Raw genomic sequence first — 16,992 nt, 5'->3', positions numbered from 1 at the left:
GAGGCTGGGGAAGGGACTCAAACACAAGTCCAGTGAGGAGAGGCTGAGGGAGCTGGGGTTGTTTAATCTGGAGAAGAGGAGGCTCAGGGGTGACCTCATCACACTCTACAACTCCCTGACAGGAGGTTGTAGCCAGGTGGGGGTCGGTCTCTTCTCCCAGGCAGCTCTCTGTGAGACAAGAAGGCATGAGCTTAAGCTCTGCCAGGGGAGGTTTAGGTTGGATATTAGGAAGGAATTCTTTCCAGAGAGAGTGCTCAGCCACTGGAATGGGCTGCCCAGGGAAGGGGTGGATTCTCCATTCCTGGAGGTGTTTAAGGTGAGACTGGATGTGGCACCAGTGCCATGGTTTGGGAACCACGGCAGGGTTGGATCAACGGTTGGACTTGATGATCTAGGAGGTCTTTTCCAACACAGTTGATTCTGTGATTCTATGATTCTGTGATTCCATGATTCTGTGATTTTATGATCTACCCCACTGTGACACAAGTGTTCCTGTTGCTGGCATCTAGTTACCACTGTAGCTTCATGCAACCTAAACACAAACTGAAAACCAATTTATTAGAGGAATGTCTACAGCATGAAAAAGAGATGGGCCCAGGGCAACACCAGCTTGTGACTCAGGGATAAAAAACATTGAATTTTGGCTTTTTGTGCACATCCATTGTTAACAACACCTCCTGGTTGTCAGAGAATTATGAAACCTGCATGGACATAGGAGTTTCCCAGCAGAAAATGGAATGGAATAAATTCATTACAATTTATTCTGCAAAGGCATCAAACTACGCTGTGCTATCTCCAAGCCCTTGATTTCAAGCTTAGTTTCGATATTATCTGGTGTCATAGTAAAGCAGCCAAATAGAACTGAAGAAAACCTTTCCTCCACTTAATCTACGTCCTTCCACACGAATCAAAAACATTTCTGTGTTGATGCCATGGGCAGGAGGACGCAGACTCTGAGGCAAAAGGCTGTGCCAGCAACATTTTGCCTTCTATGCCGAGGAGCCCCCACTGAGATTTCCACGTGGTGCCACCTGGGGCTTGGAGCTCTTCAGAGGAAGGAAGCAAAGCAAAGCCTCACGGAACTGGTGGTCAGGCCGTGGCAAAAGAACCTCCTGGCACTCCTGTTGAGTGGTCAAGCTGAGAGGAGAAGGTTGGAGATCTTATGGAAACTTTCCAGGATCTCAAGAGGGGCTACAAGGAGTCTGGTGAAGGACTTTTCATCAGGAACTGGAGTGACAGGACAGGGGGGATGGGCTCAATCTGAAAGAGAGTAAATTTAGATTTAACATTGGGAAGCAATTCTTCCCTGTGAGGGTGGTGAGGCCCTGGCACAGGTTGCCCAGAGAAATTATGGATTCTCCATCCCTGGAAGTGTTCAAGGCCAGGTTGATGTGGCTCTGAGCAAACCTGGGCTAGTGGAAGGTGACCCTGCCCATGAAAAGAAGTTGGAACAAGATCATCTTGAACATCCCTTCCAACGCAAATCATTCTGTGATTCTGTGTGAGATCCCTAATCTGGGGACCCTGTGGGAGCCCCTCCCCTGCTGGCAGCTCCAGGTTATCCCAGTCAGACATCAGGGGTGTGCAGACAGGTCCCCCTGCCCCTCTGCATCCTGCCTGGGAGCTGGGAAGTGCTCCAACATTCCACATTTACCTCAGGGACCACCTGCCAGCGGACAATAGCCAGGAATTACACCCTGCACATCTCACTGACTGAACAAACAGAGCTTTTTTTTTTTTTTTTTTCTGCACAAACGGGTTCCACAGCCACAGAAATGATCACATTAAGCAGAGTCTGGATTTATTTTCCTTCCTGCCAGCTCCAGGGGTGCATCCCACACAGCTATGGAACACTCCTGACGGCATTAGCATGAGGTTAAAAATTCTTGTGGTGTGTCCTTGAAATTTATGGCCGGGGGGCATTTATATCCTTCCAGATTTGTTTTCCTCGGGCATGTTGTACAGCCTGTATATCATCTGCAGGACTGGCTGTTACTTATGTTTGCAAACAGAGCTCCACAAATAACAATACATAAAACACAGGGAATGATTTGCAGCGCCCAGGGAATATAAAATATGCAGGCACTTTCAGAAGGCAGAGTAGGCTGGAAATATTGAATTTCGGGCACTTTATGGAGACACCAATCTTTTGTACACATGCATATTGATTTATAATTATGACTTAAGGGATGTTTCGGTAATCTAGAAGTATCCAGGGTTTTACTGCTCACAGGCTGTGCACAGTTTCACAGCACAAAACCCTTCTATGCTTCTTCACAAAATGTTCTGATTTGAATTCCTCGCTTGTAGACGTGGGGGAAAAAATGCACTGAAGATAAACAGTATCATGCTACAGTTAAGTTTCCTGAAGTCCTCTCACCAGTTTTATGTTTCACAGAAAACTTTAGCACAAAGCCACTTAAAAATAACGTTGGCTTCATGTGGAGGTTTCTTGTTACAGCAAAAGGCACCTCAAGTTTGTGTGGGCTGAGTGGAACCAACAGATGAACTCTCACTGAGGAAGGCTCATAATATTGACTAAACATTTGGTTTCTTACTGGTCTGGTTGGACACAGCTCCAATTTTCAGGGTTTATTTGGTAGAATATACAAAATGTGGTGCTGCTCACCCAAAAAAACACCATTCTTGAATTTTTGGGCCTCCCAGTTACACAGATGGGAATAACTTTCCAGTTGCTGGGCTCACTCTCTCTTTCCTCAAAAGGATCCTGCATGAGGCAGGAAAAACACAACTTCCCACAAACTTCCCCAGCAGAAGCTCATGGAAAACCAGGGAATGGTCTCCTCAAAGTGTTGTAGATAACTCATCTTCCCTCTCCACCCAAATAGATCTTACCCATCTAAAATGGGGAAATGAGGCCCACCCTCAACTCTCCCCCTCTGAATTTCCCTAAATCCCACTCCCACATTCCCAGCAATGCCACAAAATTCATCCAGTGGCCTCGTGGTAACTGTGTGAGTAAAACCAAGCATATAGGACATGCCAAAACGGCTTCATATTTTCAAGCTATAAATAAAAAAAAAAAAAAAATCCCAAAACAAAGAACCCCAGCTTCCAGCAGGAGAACACTGCTCCCAAAACCACCTTTGGCACCTTGGGACTTTTCTTCCAAACAGTCTTTCTAAAGATGAGGCTGAGCATTGAAATTCATGAAGCCCCTTGCTACGGAGGAGCACACTCTCAGCAAATGTGACTTTTATGATTACTCTCCTCCCACTCACCACAATTGACTCCTGTTCCCCAGGCTATAAACTACCTGCCTCTTCCTCCCCCCCCAAGGTGACAAGCAGCTTCATTTAACTTTAACTTTCTCTGTCTCTCACTTTCCGCCCTCTTTCCCACCCTTTCTTCTCCACAGCTCCCAAACTCACTTTCTTTAAACAAAGGCCTAATTGATACATGCCTAATTAATTTGTTCTCAGCTTGTATTTAGCTCTGAAAATCGCTGCTTCTATTTCAGCCCTGAGTAAGGGCTTGCATATCTGAGAGTTTAGCTGGTATTTCCAGCAGTACCAGCTGATCCAGTAACACACCCCCCTCGATGGCTGATTATTCCCACCATCCCACCCACAGGGGTTACAGCAGGACGCTGTGAACATCTCAGCTGACCTTCCTGAGCTGCTGTTGGGAAAAACTGGAGGAAAAAAAAGAGAAGCCAAACTGGGTTTGCACTAAATGTCTACTCCAAACCCCCCTCAGCCAGTGGAAAAGTTCTTCCGTGGTGTTGTGAAGGTGGGATTGGACAGGAATGTTCTGCGTGGCTCCGGGTGAGATCCTGGGTGAGATTCCTGCCCTTCTGCCCTGGGAAATTCCAGGTTGTAGAATCATAGAGTAGTTTGGGTTGGAAGGGATGTTAAAGATTATCCAGTTCCAACCCCTGTGCTGTGGGCAGGAGCTTCCACTAAATCCAGTTTTCTCTTCCTTATTCCTCAACCTTCTTTCTGTTCTTCGAGAAGTGCAAGCTGGTAACAATTCCTTTACATTAGCTTGGCAATCATGGATTATTTATGCTAGATTAGCACAGACAATTATTTAAATGAACATGGATATTTGCAGCCTCAGAGCAACATTGCAATAGGCTACTCCTTTCCAGCTCGGAGAACTGATGTCAGGGAGCTCCCAGCATCACTTGGCATTTGCTCTCAGAGCAGAGCTCGTGTCACACAGATGTTATTTATATTGTTTATTTTCTCCTGTGCTATGATCACTCCCTCAAATGAGCCTTACACTAAGTGGGTTTGCTTTGTTGGTTGTTTTTATTTTTTTTTTTTTAAATCATGTTCCAGCAAAACACTCTGTTTGTTTTTGTTTTGGGGGAAGAATGCCAAAATCGAGGGAAAACAGCACGGAGATGTTTTTGTTGGAGAAGTCAACCAGATCCATCTCAGCTCTCCTCCAACTCATTAACTTCCCATCACACGAGGCCCAGGGGCTGCTCTGACACTGGATCAGCTCATCTGGGCTATTGATTCCCTCAATCCCAGTGACCTTCCCATCGGACACCGATGCTGTGGTCTCAGTCTGCTCACCTGGCTCTCTCTGCTGCAAACGCCAGTGTTGCCACCACTCATTTTAGCCCTGCTGTGGGAGGACAAAGGGAGAGCTGTGGCTCAGACCTTCTGCCCCACAGCTGAGAGTCTTTCAGAGGTGGTGACAGACTGTATTTTTCTTTCCCAGTGGAGGTGGCGGGTGCTGGGACAGTCCCAGGTGTCCCATGGCACTGGATGTCACCCTAGAGTGAATCCCCCTCCCTTTCCCTGTTGCAGCACCTCTGCAGAAGCCAGGAAATCTTCCTGACCATTGCTGGTCCACACCAGAATTGTGTTAGGGAAGCAATTCCTGCTTGAAAATCAGCCTTATGTTGTGTTATCTTGGAATAGAGCAGATAGACACACTCCAGCCATGCAAAAACCCTGGAACAGAGAAGCTGTGGATGCCTCATCCCTGGAAGTGTCCAAGGCCAGGCTGGATGGAGCTCTGAGCAACCTGGGCTAGGGGAAGGTGTCCCTGCCCATGGCAGGGGGGGTTGGAACCAAATGATCTTCCAGGTCCCTTCCAACCCAAACCATTCCATAATTCCATGATTCTAAAACAGAGACAGTTCTATCAAAATATAAGCAAATTTTAGGAACCATTTTGTGGAGATCTTCATATTGGAAGATTGCAAGGCTGGTCCCTGATCCTCTAAAGGCATTTTTCTGAAGACCTGATGTTATCAGGCAAGCCCTTTGATGCTGCCTGTGAGCCTGAGCTCAGCAAACACTTTAAATCTGCTCTCTGCGTTTGTGAAATGAAAGCTGAAGAGAGAGCAAAGAGGGAAGCAGAGCCCGTGCAGAGCCACCAAAATTCGTTGGAGAGGCATCTGAGCTGGCAGAGGAACAGTTGCTTTCCCCTACTCCTTTCATCCACTGCCAGAGCAGGAGACAAACACGCAGCAGGGACTGGGATGGGATTGCTGATCACCAGGAGTCCTCAGGCACGGCCTGCTGGGTGGACTGGAGCGATGTGCTTTGGAGGACAGCTGTGGCTGCAACACAGATTACAAGAAAATAAACCATTTTTCCCTGGAATTATGCATGGATTCTGTCGTACTCTATTATTCAGAGTTACCAATCAACTTATTCCTTCCAAGGCTGCCATATTTTACTTTTCTCACAACGTTTAAGGATGAGCTGAGTGTATGACATGTGTGTTTACAAGATGCATGGGCTAAAGAGGCTGGAACACTGGGAGGTGCAAGGGCTGGAAAGTAGAATTACTTCCAGGTTTAACTGAATCCACCAGCAGGCAGGGAGGCACAGCATCGCTCTCCACAGCTCCCTGGGACGAGGCTGTGGCCAGGAGGGGGTTGGTCTCTTCTCCCGGGCAACAGCGACAGGACAAGAAGAAACGGCCTCAAACTGCACCAGGGGAGGTTCAGGTTGGACATCAGGAAGAATTTCCTCGTGGAAAGGGGTGGTCAGGCACTGGAATGGGCTGCCCAGGGGAGTGAATGCCCCCCTGAGTCCCTCATCCTTGTGCTGCCCCTAAGCAGGTGCCTAAAGGAAATTCCTTCTGTGTTCAGAAACCTTCTCAGTGCAAGTCCTTCCTCGCTGAGTTGTTGCAATAAACTCATTGCTGAACTATGCAGCGCTGCAGCAAATAATGTTTTATTTTCCTCTTTCCCTCCAGAAAAGTTTTCTTTCTTGCCCTTCTTTGCAGATGCTTCTTTTCTCCCCCCCTGCCCTCAATTTGTTGTCAAGTCTCATAGCTTTCCTTGTTTAATCAGGAACCCAAACGCCTCAGAGCAGGTGCCTTGAGTCCTCAGCTGCCTGTCAAGCTCTGTGAGCAGGCACAGGCACTGCAGAAATAAGGAAGGAGAAATCCATATCCCTTTTCCCTCTCTGGCCAGGCTGCTGACAAGTTTTGCCCTGCATTGCAGATGCAATTCAATTATTTCAATGAACCCCATCAGAAATAATTAATGAAGACATTCCTAATGCATATTGGGAAGATCAGCCACCAAAACAGGGAGCTTTTCTTTTCTTTCCTCTTGCTGTACTGCTACACTCAGCAGCTCGTGGCTAATGAGTTACAAAGCCTTGGTTTCCTTAATTTCAAGTGCTAATCCCTTTTGGTGGGACAGAGGTAGCTGCAATTAATGTCAGAGGATTACGAAGGCGCTGCTGGTGCTCTGAAATGGAAACTGTAAGCAGAGCCACCAGCTACGGTTACCAAGTGTAACAACACTTAAATCAGTCCTTTGCTTGCATTGGTTCATTTCGCCACTGAGCAAGATTTTCCAGGCAGGCTCCTTTGTCCCCTGTGCCCCTTGGGGCTGCTTTAATGACAGAAGTTCACCCCGGGCACGTGAGTGACAGGACAGGACACTCTGGTTTTCCTCTGCCTGCAGACACACACTAGTGGGTCAGCCACCAGGCAGCTCCAAATGCCAACTAAATAGCCCGTAACTGCGGTGATTTCCGTGGAAGTGCCAGGCTGGGACTGTTTTTCTCGCTGCAGGTGCACAGTTATGCTGGAGCCTTCATAGGTAAGAGTTCACTGAACTCTGTTTGCTCCATTTGCTGTGTTTGCTGCTTCTCAAACACAGTTGTTAATAGAATTTAATTGCCAGCACAGGGTTGTTAGTTGGTTTGGTTTTTTTTTTCTCCTGTCAGGGAGCAAAAAGACTTTATGAAGGCTTAAAGATCTAAACAAACGGTCAATTGGCATAATCAACAACTTAAGTAATAAATCTATTATCGTGCTTTCAATTCCATTAGCCAATTGGTGATTCCATGCCCTGGGTTAGGATGGGCATTCCAGGGTGCAGGGCATGGTGATTCTCCATAGAATCACAGGATGGTTTGGGTTGGAAGGGACATTAAAGATCATCCAGTTCCAATCCCCTGCCATGGGCAGGGACACCTTCCACTAGCCCAGGTTGCTCCAAGCCCCATCCAACCTGGCCTTGGACACTTCCAGGGATCCAGGGGCAGCCACAGCTTCTCTGGGCAACCTGTGCCAGGGCCTCCCCACCCTCACAGCCAAGAATTTCTTCCTAATATCTAATCTAATCCCACTCTCTGACAGTTTGAAGCCGTTCCCCCTTGCCCTGTCACTCCAGGCTCTTGTAAATAGTCTCTCTCCATCTTTGTCAGCTCCCTTCAGTTACTGGAACAGCACATTTTTAAATGCACTTTGTGGCTAAGACAGTTTATAACACAGAGCCTCAAAAGGACATAATGATCACTTCATTCTTTAGGCATCAGTCATGTCCTCCTTTAAATTAGAAATGTGTGCAATGGAACAGGGGGCAGAAACATGGAAATGGACTGGGGTTGGGATGATTTTTGCAGCAGTGAGGGGGAAAGGAGAACAGGGGCAGGGAGTGAAAGACACATTTCAGCAGCAGGAAGAAGAAGCTGAGCCTCATGTCAGCTCTGCCGTTGTAAACCAAACCTCGTTCATTTGAAACTGTTTTGTTGAAAGACACCGCCCTGAAGGTCCCGTGGAGTGACTGAGACAGGATCCTGGCCTGCTCTGTGGCAGCTCTCCTGAGGGTCAAATCCCCCAGTTTTACACTGATCATCAAAGCTTTGCCCACTGAACCCCCCACCCCGCTGATATTCTGGCGCACAGGGTGGTGATGATGTTTGTTGGTCACTGCTTTTCCACCCCAAATTCAAAGGTGGTCTAAGCAGATAAGTAGCAAACTGTTTATAGATGCGGTGCTGAGAGCGTAATTAACCATCCTGCTTAACGAGGTGTTGGTGAGCCTCATCCAATAGTTGAGTACAGTGTGCTTTCACCTGCTCCTCACTGTGTGCCCCGAGCAGGGCTCATCACACCCAGCTCTCCAGAACAAGCAACGGCAACACAAGATCCCACTGGGAAGTAAAGCTCCAGAATTCATTACAGCTCCTGACTCACCAGCCCAGGCTGCTGCAGGACTGCCACAGTTTTTTCCTCCCACCCCGGGATAAGAGAGGTCTTGACATCAGGCAGCCCTTTCCCTCAGGCTCTGCATTCGAAGGTTTTCTGCCTCCCAGAAAATCTGGGAATGCTTTAAAGTTCGGGAAGTGCCGTGGCCGCTGGAGATGCACCACTAAGAGGCACATGAAGGGGAGGGTGTGCCAATCTCCCCCTGATGTAACTCCACAAGGAACAGCTCGTGACCAGGTGGCAGCAAGAATCCTTAGAGTGTGTGTTAGGAATGCTGAGATATTCCTGAAAATACAGAAAATGCGCTGGAGGTTGGAACTACGGCGAGTTCACACCTTCTTTACCCACCTGAAATTTGTATAAAAATACATTCACACATCTAATTCCACTCCAGCTGGCAGCATAACAATGAGTTGTTGACAAAGCTAATGCACACAGACAAACAAAAAATTCCAGGCTCTAGGACAGAATCCCTTGTACATGATGCCCAGAAATTTATAGTGAACTACGTTTCCTTACTTGTATTCAGTATTTTGTGGTTGTTCCTCTGAGGAGGGAAACCTGACAGCCTTCAGAGATCCCTTTTAAACCTAAATTATTCTTTGATTCAGAGAATTATTTTGAATTCCGTTGTTTTGAGGCACGAAACAAGGTAGATACACGCTCAGCAAAACAGCAATGTCCTCTGGAAAAGAAGCCAGCAAGTTTTTGGCCTTTCCTGGGTAAGAGCTATGTTATTTAACACCCTTCCCTTCCTTAGTATCAGGTGAACTCATCTGTTTACAGTTGCATAACATCATTAAACTTTCAGCTTCTGAAACTTTAAATACAAAGAGATAATAAACTAAATATTTAAGAGGACCTGGGATTAGATTCCACCAACATTCACAAACTCCTTCGAGTAATTTATATAAATGAACCTACTTATTATTCACACACCAAAAAGAGTGCATGAAAAGGATGCAAATCCAGGACTGCCACTGGATTTTCCAACTGAGATCAGAGCTGGTGACTCACTAGGCCCATGGCCAGCGCTCCATCCCACTGCCAAGGTCACTGTAGAGCCTGAACTGCTTCTAATTGACACCAAATAATCTGATCATTTGAGGGAGCACTTCCTGGACTTTTGTTTTGCCCAAATACTAGTGTACAGGGTAAATGTTGGACCCCTTTGTGCCTCATGGCCCTGCACAGGGACAAAACAACTGCACAAAAAACCCCACATTAAACCTCACTGTGTTGTTTTTTTTTTTTCTGGTCCTAAGTAAGAGGATGCAGCTCCTTTGAGGTTCTGTCCAGCAGCAAGTGTTAAACAAGCTGCACGTGATCCAACTTGCATTTTAAAGGGGGAACATGAGAGGAGAAACTGTAGAAGCTGCACAGTGCCAGACACACAGCCCTGGGAGGTTGGAATTGGGGGATCCCGTGGCTTGGCCTTGTTCTTACCCTCCCCCAGTGCCATTCATAGAAAACTTCCATCTTTTAGGGGAAGGGTTTCTGTGTCAGCCCTTGGGGGTCCATCCACAAGGCCAAAAAAATAGCTTTGGGTTCTTTTATTTCTCTTCTTTAAGTAGAAAGTCAAAGGAGAGGGAGGGGGAGGGAGAGATGCTCTGCCAGGGCACAGATCAGGCTGGGCTGAATGTCCCAAAATCACCCCAGGGGAAACTTGTCCTTTCATGGTTTGCAGAGAGATCCCCCAGAGCCCAGACCTTCCCAGCCCACCTTCTGGTGGTGCTTTGGAAATACCACCATGGGAAAACTCTGTGCTGAATAAAATGACCCCACAGTGAGCCAGGGCAGAGAACCACTGGTCCTTTGTGTTCGTGGATCTATTTTAGAGTCGTGCTGACCTTTGCAAGAACCTTCACTTTACAACACCTCAGATGAAGAGACTGGCTCGGGGAGAGCACTTTCTAGCAAGGATGGAAGGTGGACAAGGCCCTCAGAAAAAGTCATCAACCACTCAACTGAAATGTCACCATCAGTCCATAGGAAATTGCTAAATGAGGTGTTATTATTGGTAACACAGGCATTGGAGAAGAAAGATGAAGGGAGGAGAACTAAGCATTTCTTTCTGCTGAAAGTGAGGGGTCATCCTTTGCCATCAGTCAGCAGGGAGCTCCTTTCATTTCCACCTCCATTTTATCATTTTTTTTTTAACAAACATAAAAAAAATTACAAAGAATATCATTAAAAAAAGGTTTGGCCTGATTAGCTGCACCTATTCATCACCTCGGGGTTTTAGATGCTGAACATGATGGGGTTTTTTTTTCCAGCATATTTTAATGTCTCCTTTCCTTCCCATGCCTCACACTCCTCTCAGCAAACTAACCATTGCTAAAAGGAGAGATTTAACCCAGTGGGACAGAACAGGCTGTGATAAAGTGCCTGCTTTTGGGTCTCTGAGTATGCCCATTAAATGAGTATTTCTGTAAGACAGCCCAATCTGTCTCAGTCTGTTGTTGCACTTCACAGCTCAGAAAACAAAAAGTGCTGATCTCACCTTTCCCTTGACTAGCTCAGTTTCTGGGTGTTAAGTAAATATCTTTACCTTGCTGAGTGGAAGAGATCCCATTTTCTGAATAAACCAAATGTAGGAAACAGGCCTAGAAAGAGTATCTTGAAATAACAAGCCCATATTGTTCTTCTCACCCAGTGTAACGTTAATTCTAACCAGCTCCATTTAAAACCCAGGAATGTACGGCTCAAAAAACCCCAGTAGATGAGGTTGAGAACTCCAAAACTTCACATATCAGTCCAGAAATATATTTAAAATATTTTTCAGTCTCCCTGAAAATCTACCCTTAACCCTAATCTCCCTGCTTAATTTCCTTTCACTGAAGTAAAGCAAGGGAACAAACATACTTTAAACTTCCTTATCTCTCCGTGTATAATTGTGGATCTTTGAAACCACATGAATTCCTTTGTCTGTACAGAGATTGAAAATTGTTACCTGATAAGTATTATGTCTTTTTACCTTTTAATTAAGAAGTTAACTGCCACCAAGTAACACCTGAAGGTTGCACATCTCATCCCCTGGTTTCTGCAGGGCTGGGTCGGTCAGGAGGTGAAACCCCAGAACATTCTTCAGGCTTTGAAAAGTGGAGGGAATTTGGCTTAAACTTGGCTTTCTTTGCACCAAAGCTAAGGACACATCTCTGTATTATTCTTACATCTGTATTACTCTTCCATGTTCTTCTTGCATCCATCAAAATTCTTTGTCCAGACTGAAGAATTGACATATATTTGGGTGTTGGGTTCTCAGGTTGTACTTTTTTGGGGATGGGAGGTGACTCACACTATACAGGAATTCATGTCATGGAACTCTCCTGAGAAAAGACTGGATTTTTCAAATTATATTTGATATTTTTTGTGACACAGACAGTGATCAGGTTTTGTTGGAACCCTTGACTCACTTCTCTCCCATGGGAGCACAGGTTGCATTGCAAAGAGGGCTCCAAGGCCCAGGTCTTCAAAGGTATTTTGTTGATTAACTACTCGCAGCCACTGGCTTTTTAATTAAGAGGTAGGAAGTTATACCGATGGGAGCCCATGGAAAATGGCTTTTTTATTTTTTTTAACTTGGGAGAATTAGCTGATATGTGTGACATGAGCAGTCCCACATCACACAGCATCCAGGACTACGCTTCTTAAATCTCTCGCTATCAAGGAGCAAATAATTAAGGTTGTGTTCCAGATCCTCTCCTGGTTTTCCATTATTCAAAGGCACACATCTCTCTCTGAAACAAAAGCTTCCCATTTGAGATCAACAGCCTTGATTTCAGCTTTTTTTTATTTTGCAGAGAGCCTGTGTGAAATCATTCCTCCTCTTTAAAAATTCATGGAGTGCAAAACCAGCGAGAGGCCGAGGTTTCATTTCACTGTGCCCATTTCAGGCCCTGGGAAACTTCAGTCCTTGCAGTCAGAATTCAAATATATCCTACCAAACAGAGCAGTTGTGCCCTGATGGAATATGGAACACCTTTTAAAGCACAGCCACATTTTCATTTTGTTCTTTTTGGGGTTTGATTTGAAGCAAATTTTGTACAGAAAATACAGCAGCCTGAGGAGAGATCTTGTCCTGTTACCTGAACTATCTGCTAACCACCTGAAAGGAGGTTGTAGCCAAAACCAGATTGGTCTCTTCTCCCAGGGAACAAGCAAGAGGACAAGAGGAAATGGCCTCAAGCTGTGCCAGAGGAGGCTCAGGTTGGACATCAGGAAGAATTTCTACACTGAAAGGGTTGCTGAGCGTTGAAGGGGCTGCCCAGGGAGGTGGTGGAGTCTCCATCCCTGCAGGTGTCCAAGGAACCACTGCAGCAAGTGCAAGGTCCTGCACCTGGGTGGAAGCAATACCAAGCACAGGCAGGGAAGAGAATGGATTGATAACAGGCCTGGGGGGAAAAATTTGGGGGTGTTTGTGGACTAAAAGCTCAACGTGACTTGGCAATGAGCACCTGCAGCCCAGAAGGACAACCATGTCCTGGGCTGCATCCGAAAAGGTGTGACCAGCAGGTCAAAGGAGGGGATTGTCCCCTTCTTGTGAGACCCCCATGAAGACCCCCCTGCAGAGCTGCCTCCAGCCCTGGGAACAGCACAGGGAGCACAGGGAGCTGCTGGAGAGAGCCCAGAGGAGGCACCAAGAGGATCCCAGGGCTGGAGCAGCTCTGCTGGGAGGAAAGGCTGGCACAGCTGGGATTGTTCGGCTGGAGAAGAGAAGGCTCAGGAGGGACCTTAAATCCTCTTCCAGTGCCTTAGGAGGGTTTGCAAGGAGGCTGGAGGGGACTTCTCCCTAGGGCATGGAATGAAAGGACCAGGGGTAATGGCCTTAAGCTGGACAATGGGTTTAGATTAGATATTGGGAAGAAATTCTTCCCTGTGAGGGTGGCACTGGCACTAGCCCAGGTTGCCCAGAGAAGCTGTGGTTGCCCCTGGATCCCTGGAAGTGTCCAAGGCCAGGCTGGACAGAGCTTGGAGCAACCTGGGCTAGTGGAAGGTGTCCCTGCCCATGGCGGGGGGTTGGAATGAGATGATCTTTAAGATCCCTGCCAATCCAAACCACCTTGTGATTACATGGTCCTAAAACACATTCTTCAGTTACAGATTGCTCAGGTGTTGCAGAGAAGAGCCATTTTCGGTCCCTTTACGCAGGTGAAACTCCTTGGAAGCCTGAGGGACTTTTTGTTTCAAGATCCAGCTCAGATGCTCCTCTCTCTGCTGCATCTCTCAGGTAAGTGGGAGTAAAAGGCAGTAAAATTGCAGTCATGTGGCAGCAGACAAGACTGAGCACACACCGAGTGCAGACGTGATGAATAAGAAGGTGGCATTTTAATAGTCAATTTTCAGCATGTAACAGCTCTTGAAAATAGATTGCTTAGAACATTCTCTCCACTTTAGGAGTGCCACAGCTTAGCCTTGCACTTAAGTAAAAGCAGAGCTTTGGGCCACCTTTCAGTTAAAGGATTGCCACGGGTTAGAAAAGGGGGTGCCTCGAAACTAAAAGGTGCTGCCATCACACATCATAAATGACAGGGTATAAATAAAACAAATATTAGGGTTACATTTTTTGTAAGATCCTCTTGAAAAGTTCAAGTTGCTGCTGCGTTTCCAGAACTCGAGATTTGTCCAACCAAGCTGATTGCCCCCCAGTTTAGGAGGTATCTGTGGCTCTGTGTTTGTACATTCAAGAGCTGTTAAGCTCTTGCAGGCAACAAGATTCATGGGGGTTGGAGAGAGAAAACAGATGCATCCCTGTGGATCAATTCCCAGGGGAGAGGGGAGTCCTGTGCTCACTCAGAAACCTGTCTGAGGGCAGGTTATGCATCTTATTAAGTGACTGCATGCTAGAAAATACAGAAGTGGTCATCCAAACAGAGTCACTGCATGGAGGGCACTGCCATCACCACTGTGGATTTAGAAGAGACACCGGTCCTGGTATTATTTTGCTGATGGAGAGCGAGACTGATACGACTCCTCTCAGTGTCAAAGGGAACTGAAAAGATTTCCTCTCAGCATTCTGTGTCTCTTACCATGTGCTTGGGAAGCCTTTGATCAGGAATACTCTGTTAATAATTTATGTTGTACCCATAAGCTGACAGACCAGTGGCACGCTCCTGTCAGAGCGGGATTGCTAATGCAACACACCCACAGTTACTTTTCCCTGGAAAATGTTGTCACATAAAACACGGCTTCTCCAGGGGCTAAACTTTGTCATCTTTGCTTTGGGTCCTTCCACTGGAGCTCCTGAAGCTACTCATGCAATGAACTCTTCCTGTGCTCATCGCCCACTTGGTCCACTCACAACAAAAACTGGGACAGCTAAGGTGGATCTTAAAAAATTCCAGGTGCTGGTGGAGGTCCTGGGCATAATAGTTTAATGGAAGAGGGACAAAGATGACATTTCAAATGAGTCCACAGCTCTGGGCAGGCCCTGGTAAAAAATGGGAGATGTTTCTCTTTCTGGGACACCTCCAGACCGCCAGGACCTGTCAAATATCGTGGAGAGTGGCTTGGGAACTCCATCAGCAAATTCCCTCAGGACCCTTTGGATGCATCTTGTCATTTCCCGTGAACGTGGGTGTGTTCAGGTTCCTCAGCTGGTCTGGAAACCTGATCTTCACTTTTGGTGACACCTCATTCCCCTGGAGTTCTGGGGGCTCAACAAATGTTGGAGGAGGGATTAACATGGGAAACTGAGGCAAAAAATGTGTTCAGTACCTGGTTGCCACCAGCTTCCCTGTTTTATTTCTCATGAGGGTAAATTTTATTTTCTCCTCCTCTTCTGATTAATGTAGCCATGGAAGCCCTTCTCATTATTCCTCACATCCCTTGCCAAATTCAGCTCCAGCTGTGCCTCAGCTTTCCTGATCCCATAATCACATATCTGGGCAGCATCCCAGGATACACATCCCTGCTTCCAGTGCCTGTGGAGCCTCCTCATCCTCAGGTGAAGGAGCCCAGCCCACCCTGTCTCTGCAGCTCAAAGGGATAAGGAGGTTTCTCACCAAATTGATTTCACTGGCTCCATAAATACTGGCCCTGAGGACAGACAGTGGTGAAGAGAAGAGGCTGCTGCCAGGTAATCCCTGGGAGGGGAAGGGCTTGTCAAAAACTCCTCCAAAACGGTGTGTTAAGTTTTTTATTGATCTGAGAAAAAAAAATCTGAGGGAGTTAAACACATTCCCAGAGCTAATGGAACCTGTATTTCTTCACAGATACATGAGTCAGAGCATCTGAGTGTGCACTGCCAAATATAGGGATGGTGCTCCATCAAAGGGCGGGTGCTGGAGCACAACAGCACTTCCCAAAGTTTGGCTTTAATTAACCATTCAGAAAAATGATGGGAAGGACTGTCCTCCACGTGTCCATGGAAGAAATGCTGTGTATTTTAACAAGAATGGCAGCAAGATTAATGCAATGGAGAGCAAAGCCCAGTGGTGAGAGCAGTGACACAACGCTTGGTCCATCCACAACCTCCCTGGGCAACCTGTGCTGCTGTTTCACCGCCCTCACAGCAGAAAAATTTCTTCCTAATACCATCTGTTTATCCAATCTGCAGCAATAATTCCCATTTCCAGGCCACCTCCAGCAGAGCTGTGCAAAGGGCTGTTCCTCCCCTCTCCCCACCGTGTCTCTCCCCTGCAAAAATGCTCCAACACCGCCCCAAAGGGGTGCACCCTGTGCTGGGCACTTGGGAAAGGCATCAGCCCCTCTGCCTGTAACCAGGGGTGTGTGATGATGAGGGGGTCAAAGAATCACAGAATGGTTTGGGTTGGAAGGGACCTTGAAGGTCATCCAGTTCCAACTCCCTGCCACAGACAGGGACACCTTCCACCAGCCCAGGCTGCTCCAAGCCCCATCCAACCTGGCTTTGGACACTGCCAGGGATCCAGGGGCAGCCACAGCTTCTCTGGGCAACCTGTGCCAGGGGCTGCCTACCCTCACAGCCAAGAATTTCTTCCTAATATCTAATCCAACCCTAATCTCTGTCAATTTGAACCCATTCCTTCTTGTCCTGTCACTCCAGCCCTTAGAAATAGTTTCTCTCCATCGTTCTTGGAACTCCTTCAGGCCCTGCAAGGCCACAGTCAGGTCCCCCCAAAGCTTCTCTTGTCCAGCCGAACAATCCCAGCTGTGCCAGCCTTTCCTCCCAGCAGAGCTGCTCCAGCCCTGGGATCCTCTTGGTGCCTCCTCTGGCCTCTCTCCAGCAGCTCCCTGTGCTCCCTGTGCTGTTCCCCGGGCTGGAGGCAGCTCTGCAGGTTGGGGGGGGGGGGGGGTCACCTGAGTGGAGCAGAGGGTCAGAATCCCCTCCCAAAATCTCCTGTAGTATTGCCTTCCATTGACCTCAGACACTGTCCCTTTCCATAGCACTGCTTGCACCCGCTCTTGTTAAACCGCAGGGGAACCCCGGCCGGGGAGGAGGAGGAGGATGAGAAGGAGGACGGGAAGGGAAGGGAAGGGAGAAGGGAATGGGGACGGGAATACGAAACACGAGGACGGGTCGGGACGGGACCGTGAGCATCCCGAGCCCCTCCGCCGGCCGCCAGG

At 47.3% G+C, this 16,992-nt stretch overlaps 1 long non-coding RNA gene across 1 annotated transcript; it reads left to right on the top strand.

Moving 5' to 3' along the window:
* Positions 1 to 245: 245 nt before the first annotated feature.
* LOC114072052 lies at positions 246 to 15,850 on the top strand. The gene is made up of 3 exons (XR_003574123.1): positions 246 to 438; positions 14,458 to 14,463; positions 15,841 to 15,850. It is a non-coding gene; the product is annotated as an uncharacterized LOC114072052 (long non-coding RNA).
* Positions 15,851 to 16,992: the final 1,142 nt, after the last annotated feature.

The sequence above is a fragment of the Empidonax traillii genome, unplaced genomic scaffold (genome assembly GCF_003031625.1).
Source record: "Empidonax traillii isolate 1590-97213 ecotype Southwest subspecies unplaced genomic scaffold, ASM303162v1 scaffold2562:size41884, whole genome shotgun sequence".
NCBI classification, from domain to species: domain Eukaryota; kingdom Metazoa; phylum Chordata; class Aves; order Passeriformes; family Tyrannidae; genus Empidonax; species Empidonax traillii.
Note: the sequence above shows the minus strand (reverse complement) of the source record. Positions and strands in the feature narration are given on the sequence as shown.